This window comes from Cervus canadensis, chromosome 24 (assembly GCF_019320065.1).
Source record: "Cervus canadensis isolate Bull #8, Minnesota chromosome 24, ASM1932006v1, whole genome shotgun sequence".
Lineage (NCBI taxonomy): Eukaryota > Metazoa > Chordata > Mammalia > Artiodactyla > Cervidae > Cervus > Cervus canadensis.
This window is the reverse complement of record NC_057409.1, coordinates 46,478,039-46,488,707: the sequence shown is the minus strand read 5'-3', so window position 1 is coordinate 46,488,707 and position 10,669 is coordinate 46,478,039. Positions and strand designations below refer to the sequence as shown.

At 39.3% G+C, this 10,669-nt stretch overlaps 1 long non-coding RNA gene across 1 annotated transcript in view; it reads right to left on the bottom strand.

Moving 5' to 3' along the window:
• Window positions 1-2,451: 2,451 nt before the first annotated feature.
• The window catches only part of LOC122426541, a 28,917-nt gene continuing 20,699 nt past the window's right edge, over window positions 2,452-10,669 (bottom strand). Inside the window, exons 2-3 of the long non-coding RNA XR_006265187.1 lie at window positions 5,449-5,542; window positions 2,452-2,572 (exon numbers count right to left, since the gene is read on the bottom strand). This is a non-coding gene — a long non-coding RNA (uncharacterized LOC122426541). The remainder of the gene's footprint in view (window positions 2,573-5,448; window positions 5,543-10,669) is intronic.

Below are 10,669 nucleotides of genomic sequence, written 5' to 3'. Positions count from 1 at the left end.
TACTCATTTTCAAACAAAACAATTCCTTGAGATGAATTAAAGAGGATGACTGTGGTAAATAAAAGTCTTAGCATGGAAGGATAAAGGCAGTCAGTATACTTTTCATCACCTTTCCTCTGGACAGTTCAGTTCAGTTCAGTTCAGTCACTCAGTCATGTCCGACTCTTTGCGACCCCATGGACCACAGCACGCCAGGCCTTCCTGTCCATCACCAACTCCTGGAGTTTATCCAAACCCATGTCCATTGAGTTGGTGATACCATGCAACCATCTCATCCTCTGTCATCCCCTTCTCCTGCTGCCCTCTATCTTTCCCAACAACACGGTCTTTTCAAATGAGTCAGCTCTTTGCATCAGGTGGCCAAAGTATTGGAGTTTCAGCTTCAGCGTCAGTCCTTCCAATGAACACCCAGGACTGGTTGGATCCTTTAGGATGGACTGGTTGGATCTCCTTGCAGTCCAAGGGATGTTCAAGAGTCTTCTCCAACACCACAGTTCAAAAGCATCAATTCTTCAGCACTCAGCTTTCTTTATAGTCCAACTCACATCCATACATGACTATTGGAAAAACCATAGCCTTGACTAGATGGACCTTTGATGGTAAAGTAATGTCTCTGCCTTTTAATATGTTGTCTAGGTTAGCCATAACTTTCCTTTCAAGGAGTAAGCATCTTTTAATTTCATGGTTGCAGTCACCATCTCCAGTGATTTTGGAGTCCCCCAAAATAAAGTCAGTCACTGTTTCCACTATTTTCCCATCTATTTGCCATGAAGTGATGGGACCAGATGCCATGATCTTAGTTTTCTAAATGTTGAGCTTCAAACCAACTTTTTCAATTTCCTCTTTCACTTTCCTCAAGAGGCTCTTTAGTTCTCAACTTTCTGCCATAAGGGTGGTGTCATCTGCATATCTGAGGTTATTGATGCTTCTCCCAGCAATCTTGATTCCAGCTTGTGCTTCATCCAGCCCAGCGTTTCTCATGATGTACTCTGCATATAAGTTAAATAAGCAGGGTGACAATATACAGCCTTGACGTACTCCTTTTCCTATTTGGAACCAGCCTGTTCTTCCATGTCCAGTTCTAACTGCTTCTTCCTGACCTGCATACAGGTTTCTCAAGAGGCAGGTCAGGTGGTCTGGTATTCCCATCTCTTTCAGAATTTTCCACAGTTTGTTGTGATCCACACAGTTAAAGACTTTGGCATAGTCAGTAAAGCAGAAATAGATGTTTTTCTGGAATTCTCTTGCTTTTTTGATGATCCAGCAAATGTTGGCAATTTGATCTCTGGTTCCTCTGCCTTGTCTAAAACCAGTTTGAACATCTGGAAGTCCGTGGTTCATGTACTGCTGAAGCCCGGCCTGGAGAGGAAAGTCCGTGGTCCACGTACTGCTGAAGCCCAGCCTGGAGAGTAAAGTTCGTGGTCCGTGCATCGCTGAAGCCCGGGCTTGGAGAGTAAAGTCCGTGGTCCACGTACTGCTGAAGCCCGGCCTGGAGAGTAAAGTCCGTGGTCCATGTGCTGCTGAAGCCCGGCGTGGAGAGTAAAGTCCGTGGTTCACGTGTCGCTGAAGCCCGGCTTGGAGAGTAAAGTCCGTGGTCCATGCATCCCTGAAGCCGGGCTTGGGGAGTTTTGAGCTTCACTTTCCTCTGAACAGTCCTCTCCAAATAAGTCCACAATATTTTTTAAAAATCCAGTTCAAATCAAGAAACCTATTTTTTTTATTTTAATAATTCACTAAAAAAGAGAACTTTTTAAATGTCTGCTAATGTGCCAGGTTGGAGGCTCCAAAGAATAAGTGAGACATGATCTTTATCCTGGAGGAACTCACCATCTGAAAATGGAGATAGAACAGCATACAGGAACATTTTCTTACACTTGAAAATATTAATTAATGTGTATTTATTTTTCCACATGTTCTGGTAGTGACACCCCACAATCCGTTCAGCTGGAAGAATTCATTCCTTTAGGAGGCTTTTGGCATTGGGGACAATCAGTGGTCAACTTCTGGCCTCCCAGATGGTCTATTTAATCTGATGTCAATAAGTCAAAGCTTCTGACTGCAGGAGTTGGACTTTTGAGAGCTGAAAATGTTGAGAATTAAAAGACAGAGACATAATGGAGTAGACATAAAGACTATCCACAATTGCTAATCCAGAAATAAACTTTATCCCAGGAAGAGCGGGGAATTTGATGGGTGTGGAAACAGGTCATCGAGATCTTCAGTATCTGTGAGGACCTGGTGGGGAGGAGCAGAGTGGGCACGAGACATTTTTCAAGGTCTTCACAGCAGCACAGTCAGTCCAAGGCCAACATTAAGGAAGGCTAGGGAGATGAGCCAGCAGTGACTGGCTTCCAGACCATTCCAAGCACAGGCAGGGAGCCGCCGCTCACGCTGAAGCTGGGGAGCCCAGCTGGCTGGCCTGATTACTACCTGAACAGGGCCAGACTAGATGTTTATAGATGTCTTCTTCAGTTTGTATTCTTCTGTGTCCAAAATGCAGCCCTTTTGAGTCATCCCACTTGGTCGAGCTGCTTTCAGGATTTTGTCCGCTCCCTGGGCTTGAGTTTGGGCCCTGCCATTAAAGATTTATCACATTATTGATTAGAATTAGTAAATATTATCATATTATTTAATTGATAAACCAAATTACTTAATTGCTGAAGTAGCAGAGATCTGCTAGGCCTTATACATGCCTAATTTTAATAAGTTGGTCTGACATTTAACCTTACAAAAGAGATCTCTCTCAAGGAAACAAAATTATGCTGGAAAACTGAGCTTATAAAGTACATGTACTAATAATATCATCTGAGCCATACTATTAAAGGTGACAGATACGACATTTGCTGACAGATATAAATTGACTTAATCAAGTATTAATAGTAATAAATTGAGGCAGGATTTAAATATGTGGTCTAATGTGACTTTCCTATCAATCAAAATCTGTGATCTGGCTGCCCTGAAAGGAGATAAATTTCTATTGCTTTAGGACAGTGTAGTAACTACTTCATAATGAGGCTTACCTATCATCAGAGAGCTGTGAAATCTTCAAATACATGCAAAGGCTCATTTATGCAGTTAAGTGGTTGGTCCATACACTTAGCATCAGACTATTCATTTTAAGAATATAGAAAATATTCAGAGTTCATAGAGAAAGTGAGAAGGCCTCTTTAATTTTCTGAAACAGTATTGAACCTACAAATATGTGGGTGTGTGGGTGGGTGGATGCATGAATGTGTGTGTTCATATTTTATTGTGCAATGCAGAGTATAAATGCTCTAGATTCAGGGACCACAAGCTGGTGGTCTTGCATGCAAATTCATCCTGCAGACATGAAGACATACTTTGTTTGGCCCATAGTGTTTTAAACATAGGGACATTTCACAGAAAAAAATCTGGATTTCTGATTTCATTTTGGAAAATCAGGCAACAGTGGGCATTCCCACACAGCAACAGTTGGTTCGATCTGAGTAGGAGCTGTCCCATTTAGGTGCAATATATACACTCAGATTTGCCACAATCTCTTCATGCTACCTTCTTCTAGCTTGCTTCACTTATTTACATAAACTTCCAGGCTTCTGTTGGTAATTTAAGTTTTTTTTACCTCTGTTTCAGACATTCAAAACCACCTCAAACATTAGAGTAGAAAGGATTGAAGAATAAAGTATTTAAGGAATACATCATGAATAAAGGGATTTAACATGGGAATTTAAAAGTGAAGGTAAAAGGACTTCAGATAGTTGGAAGGGGAAAAGGAAGTGTCTTTAGTAAGGGAAAATAGGATGAGTGGGGCTTCAGGCATGAATGATGCCTGAACATTGAGATTTGGGCAGACAAGTAAGACTAACATTCCACATTAAGGAAATAAGGTATTTGTGTTTAGTCTAATTTGGTCAGAAATGAGAATCCTGTGAAGGAATTGTAGGAAGCTGTTGATTTAAAAAAAAAAAAAAAAAGCACAGCGTGAGAGTTGAATTTTATTTGGGGCAAAATGAGGACTATAGCCCGGAAGACAGCAATTCAGACAGCACTGAAAATCCTCTCCGAAGCAGTAGGGGGAAATGCCAGTAGATATGTGATTTTGGTGAAAGGGGAGTACATACAATCAGGCATATGTTTTTTGCAGAAGGTTTCTGCTGGTCCCATGAAGGTTAATACTAGCCATGATGAGCGGTGTTCACCATGAAGGATGTTACTGCTCTTCTAGGCATGAGGAGATGTAAGAATTGAACTCATTAAATCTTCTTCTGAAAATATCTAACTATCTGAAGACCTGTTCTGCCAGTTTTTCCCAGAGCACAGAGTGCCTCATTTCTGATCTCCACTCTGAACTCCTTTCAGGGGGTATTGAAGGTTGGCAGCTGCAGTGGCTCATAATTTAATCCTTGTAAAGGTAGATTACAGGTGCCAATTTGTAAGTAAAAAGTTATATGATATGATGAAAGTGGTATTTTATAGATCAGTTGGTAGAAGAATATGTTGAGAGAAACTGTACTCACGTGTAATAGTTGGTTAGCTGTGCAGTAAATTGGTGTGAAATAAGGAGGAACTCCCAGCTGGAGATTTGCAACACCAGGAAAGACTATACATGAAACCTTTTGAAAGACTAAGCAACTGGCCTTGAAGAACATGTGTTTTCCCAAATTGATATATTCACAGGTATATCACTCAGTTCAGTTCAGTTGCTCAGTCATGTCCGACTCTTTGGCGACCCCATGGACCACAGCATGCCAGGCCTTCCTGTACATCACCAACTCCTGGAGTCTAATCAAACTCATTTCCATTGAGTCGGTGATGCCATGCAACCATCTCATCCTTTGTCATCTCCTTCTCTTCCCACCTTCAATCTTTCCCAGCATCAGGGTCTTTTCAAATGACTCAGCTCTTTACATCAGGTGGCCAAAGGATTGGAGTTTCAGCTTCAGCATCAGTCCTTCCAATGAACACTCAGGACTGATCTCCTTTAGGGTGGACTGGTTGGATCTCCTTGCAGTCCAAGGGACTCTCAAGAATCTTCTCCAACATCATAGTACAAAAGCATCAATTCTTTGGTGCTCAGCCTTCTTTATAGTCCAACTCACATCCATATATGACCACTGGAAAAACCATAGCCTTGACAAGATGGACCTTTGTTGGTAAAGTAATGTCTCTGCTTTTTAATATGCTGTTTAGGTTGGTCATAACTTAACTTTCCTTCCAAGGAGAAAGCGTCTTTTAACTTCATGACTGCAGTCACCATCTGCAGTGATTTTGGAGTCCCAAAAAATAAAGTCAGCCACTGTTTCCCCATCTATTTCCTGGCTTTAAAACACTAGATGTATTTGTTATATTAAATAATTAGTACTTATTTTATCTTGAGATAAAATCTATTATTTCTTTGAATTTATTATCTTTTAATTGACACTATTTCTGAGACCAATTATTTCTCCATACCTTTGTCCTTCATCTTACCTCTCTCCAACATGGTAAATGTCTGTCCTTCCTCTGGGTTCCTTGGTAGTCCACTTATATTGTAACAGATGATAATTTTGAAAATATAATTCTTCTTTAAGAGAGAATGGATATGAAGACAGAACTCAGAAAAATAAATTTTAGATATTTTGAGTTATAAAAGATCTTAGTGATTAATCTAATCCCCTTATTTTCTGAACTGTTGGTCAGGAAACTGAGGCTCAGTTGATGCAAATAATAGATTGAACCAATAAAAATGGCTACTTTTGAGCAATGCAAAAGTTTCTTCCTTCCAGTCATAGGAGTTTAGGTAAATTAGCTCCTAGCAAGATCTGCTCTGGTTTTCTGTAAGATCATGCATGTACTATTTAGTCAGTCAAGAGTATCTGAGAATTCTTGAAGTCTTAACTTCAGGTATACTAAATTTCATTTTACTAGCTGAGATTACTGGAGTCCTGATGCAGAAATTTTCGTTAGCCTATACCTCTAAGAAGTCTCGTTAGAGTAGCATGAGTCCTGATACGAGGTCTGGTTCAAGGACCTGCTCCACATGTAGCCTGGCTAAGATGCATCTAGCTCCAAGGTGGATTTTATCTTCATTAAAATTTATAGGTATTTTAACCCACAAATTAATTAAAATGCCTTCTACCTGAAATTGAAATATTGTGGCAACAACACATTATCTAATAAAACAATTTATACACAAAGAGGATTTTATTCTCTATTTTGGAAGATCCACCTATAAATTTTAATGCCTTGGTTGGATCTTGGCCAATATGACTCTCTCTCCACATATATCATAAATCCAGATCTTTTAAAGCATATTTCAGGAGATGTTGATGACATCTAGATTACAAACTCTAGCTAAAACAAAGTATCAGTTCACAGTGATTCTACTAAAAGTAAGACCAAGTGTTTATGTAATTCGGATGGCTTGCTGTCTATATGGGTCTGGATATGTAATAAACTGACAAGCTAAAACTAAAATGAATTCTATTTTCTATCTACTAGGATAAATCATAAATTTAACACCCTATAGTAGTTTCCCAATCAAAGGAGAAAATTTATATAATGAGAATAATACACATAACTATATTTTTCTAAATATATGTGCATCATATAATTATAAAATATCTTGTGATTAGCAATAACTTCTAGAAGAAAGTATTAACTAATTGTATTCAAGAATATATTTGATTTGCCTTTCTGAAATTATTCTCAAAGTGAGTTGTCAAGCTCATTTTAAAACCAGTGTTCATTTTAAGAAACTGAGCGTTAAGTGCCATGCAAACCTAACATTGAAGATGATTTATTAATGCATAACCCTTCCTCAGTGGATAGGAAAGAGCCAAATAGTTGAATGTTCAAAGAAGCCTTTTTAGGATGGCAGTTTCCTTACCTTAAAAGCTGGTAGCCCTTTGGTTTCTGAAGGCATCACTGCCCCCCTGGGATTATTTTCAAAACTAAGAACCAAGAAACCATTTAGGTGGAGCATATGAGCACTGTCCTTTCAACTGCATTTCTAATAATTTCTTTGTTCCAAAATGACAGTTACTTCAGCATTTAAAAACGCTTGGAATCTGATTTTTGAACAAACTTGGAAAGTTTAGAACCCAAATTAAAATTCCTATTGCCAGGAGTTCCTCAGTGGGCCAGTAGCTGAGAATCCACACTCCCTATGCAGGGGAGGTGGGTTCTACCCCCAGTTGGGGAACTAGATCTAAGATTCTGCATGCCTCAACTAAAGACCCTGCATGCTGCAATGAAGACCCAGCACAGTCCAATAAATAAACATATATTTTTAAATTTCTATTGCTGAAAAAGTACACTTCTTCAGAAACCATTCTGATCACATTGTTCCCTTATTGTTGTTTGTAATTTCAGTTTCTCAAGATTAATGAGATTGTGTGTCCTTTCTTTCATCAATGGTTTGTTCCCCTAACCTAACCTATGTGTGTGGGTGTGTGCACGCGTGCACGCATGCTAAGTTGCTTCAGTTTGAGACCCTTTGAGACCCTATGGGCCGTAGCCTGCCAGGATCCTCTGTCCATAGGATCCTCCAGGCAAGAACACTGGAGTGGGTCGCCATGCCCTCCTCCAGAGGTTCTTCCAGACCCAGAGATCGAACCCTTGTCTCTTTTGTCTCCCGCATTGGCAGGTGGGTTCTTTACCACTAGTGCCATCTATTTCAGAAGTCCTATACATCTGACCAACACATAAAATAATATTTGACCCACAGTGACTCACTCTCTTTGCTCTTATAGGCCTGAATGTTTTTATAGCACTTACCATCTGGCATCTTATGGATATATTTGTAGTATTTGCTTGCTGGCTTGTCACTCAATCCACTAGAAGCTGAACTTGGTGGGGACAAGGCCTTAATCTGGTTTGTCTGTGCCCACAGTGCCTGGCACAAAATAGGTGCTAAATAGACTTTTAATACATTGATGAATTACTGAACATTAAAAAAAGAATTTATTATCATATAGAACACAATCCTGCCAATCATTTTCTTCCACACAAAGAAGATGATATACATGTGGAAATTAAAAAAAAAACTTAAAGATTTTGCAAAATTAATTCATCACAGTATCAGTCCCTTGAGATCTACCCATTCATGTAGAGCGTTTTTGTGTCACAAATGAAGGGGAATAAAGGAAAAGAAGGCAACGTAGCCTATAAAAAGATATGATCAACCAACTCAGTGTATCAGAAAATCCTAACAATGGTAATCCATCACTTACGATAAATTCAAACAACATTTACTTTTTGGCAGGTAACTTTGTGCCAAGAATTTATCTTGCATTCTCTTTATTTATGATAAAACAAAAATGACATTATACTTTGTCATGAAAGAATACTTTAAGTGATGCTTTTAATATATATATACACTGTACTTGAAACAACTTCTTCCTGATTTATGATTATAGATGCCACTATTCACAAGCTGTGGTAGGTGATATAAATAGGAGTGTGCTCAGCTACCATGTGAGTGAGGATTGATGCATGTTCCATTAGACTAGAAGTCTTAATGCCTTATCCACTCCCAAATTTTTCCTAAGCAAGCACAAATTTGGTTTTTATCTCAGGAGATAAGTACTCACCTGCCAACAGAATAAAATTCACACGCTTTAAGACCTGTGATCTTAACATACTTTAATTTTATGTGCTATACTTGGACTAGTCTTCTGTGGGATTCCTTAAGGAATTTTACTTTTGGCCTGGCATTATTTTCTAGCATTTAAAGTTACATGCTTTGAGGCTGACAGTACTTTGACTTTATAGACTGTGTGCATTGCACTGTTCCTACACTAATGATTTAATTTCCATTAGAGTATACTCTATGTGTGTGTTCTCTTTCTATCTCCCTGCCTCCCTCTCATGTGTGTGCACTCACGTACATTTATTCCTTTGATGGAGATTCCACTGGGGAGCATTATTATTCTTTTGTTTTTGACCTAGGCAAGTATTGCTTGTAATATCCTCAAGATCAAAAGAGAGAAATAAGAGGAAGTGGGCCTTTTACGTCACTTCATGATGCTTTTGGATTTCTACTAAGTTAGGCTAAAGCAAGTATAAATGTTTCCAAAATGACCATTCAGGTATGGCCTAAATCAAATCCCTTACGATTATACAGTGGAAGTGACAAAGAGATTCAAAGATTAGATGTGATAGAGTGCCTGAAGAACTATGGATGGAGGTTCATGACACTATACAGAAGGCAGGGATCAAGACCTTCCCCAAGAAAAAGAAATGCAAAAAAGGCAAAATGGTTGTCTGAGGAGGCTTTACAAATAGCTGTGAAAAGAAGAGAAGTGAAAGACAAAGGAGAAAAGGAAAGACATGCCCATCTGAATGCAGATCTACAAAGAAGAGCAAGGAGAGATAAGACAACCTTCCTCAGTGATCAATGCAAAGAAATAGAGGAAAACAACAGAATGGGAAAGACTAGAGATCTCTTCAAGAAAATTAGAGATACCAAGGGAACATTTCATGCAAAGATGGGCTCAATAAAGGAAAGAAATGGTATGGACCCAACAGAACCAGAAGATATTAAAAGGTAGCAAGAACACACAGAAGAACTATACAAAAAAGATCTTCACAACCCAGATAACGACAATGGTGTGATCACTCACCTAGAGCCAGATATCCTGGAATGTGGGGTCAAGTGGGCCTTAAGAAGCATCACTATGAACAAAGCTAGTGGAGGTGATGGAATTCCAGTTGAGCTGTTTCAAAACCTCAAAGATGATGTTGTGATAGTGCTGCACTCACTATGTCAGCAAATTTGGAAAACTCAGCAGTGGCCATAGGACTGGAAAAGGTGTTTTCATTCCAATCCCAAAGAAAGGCAATGACAAAGAATGCTCAAACTACTGCACATTTGCACTCATCTCACATGCTAGCAAAGTAATGCTCGAAATTCTCCAACCCAGGTTTCAATAGTATGTGAACCATGAACTTACAGATGTTTAAGCTGGATGTAGAAAAGGCAGAGGAACCAGAGATCAAATTGCCAACATCCACTGGATCATTGAAAAAGAAAGAGAGTTCCAGAAAAACATCTATTTTTGCTTTATTGACTATGCCAAAGCCTTTGGCTGTGGGTATCACAACAAACTGTGGAAGATTCCTCAAGAGTTGGGAATACCAGATCACCTGATCTGCCTCTTGAGAAACCTGGATGCAGGTCAGGAAGCAACAGTTAGAACTGGACATGGAACAACAGACTAATTCCAAATTGGGAAAGGAGTACATTATGGCTGTATATTGTCACCCTGCTTATTTAACTTATATGCAGAGTACATCATGCGAAACACTGGGCTGGATGAAGCACAAGCTGGAATCGAGATTGCTGGGAGAAATAGCAATAACCTCAGATATGCAGGTGACACCACCCTTGCGGCAGAAAGTGAAGAAGAACTAAAGAGCCTCTTGGTGAAAGTGAGAGGAGAGTGAAAAAGTTGGCTTAAAACTCAACACTCAGAAAACTAAGATCATGGTATCTGGTCCCATTACTTCATGACAAATAGGTGGGGAAACAATGGAAACAGTGTCAGACTGTTTTTTGGGGCTCCAATATCACTGCAGATGGTGACTGCAGCCATGAAATTAAAAGACCCTTGCTCCTTGGAAGAAAAGTTATGACCAACCTAGACAGCATATTAAAAAGCAGAGACATTACTTTGTGAACAAAGGTCTGTCTTGTCAAAGCTATGGT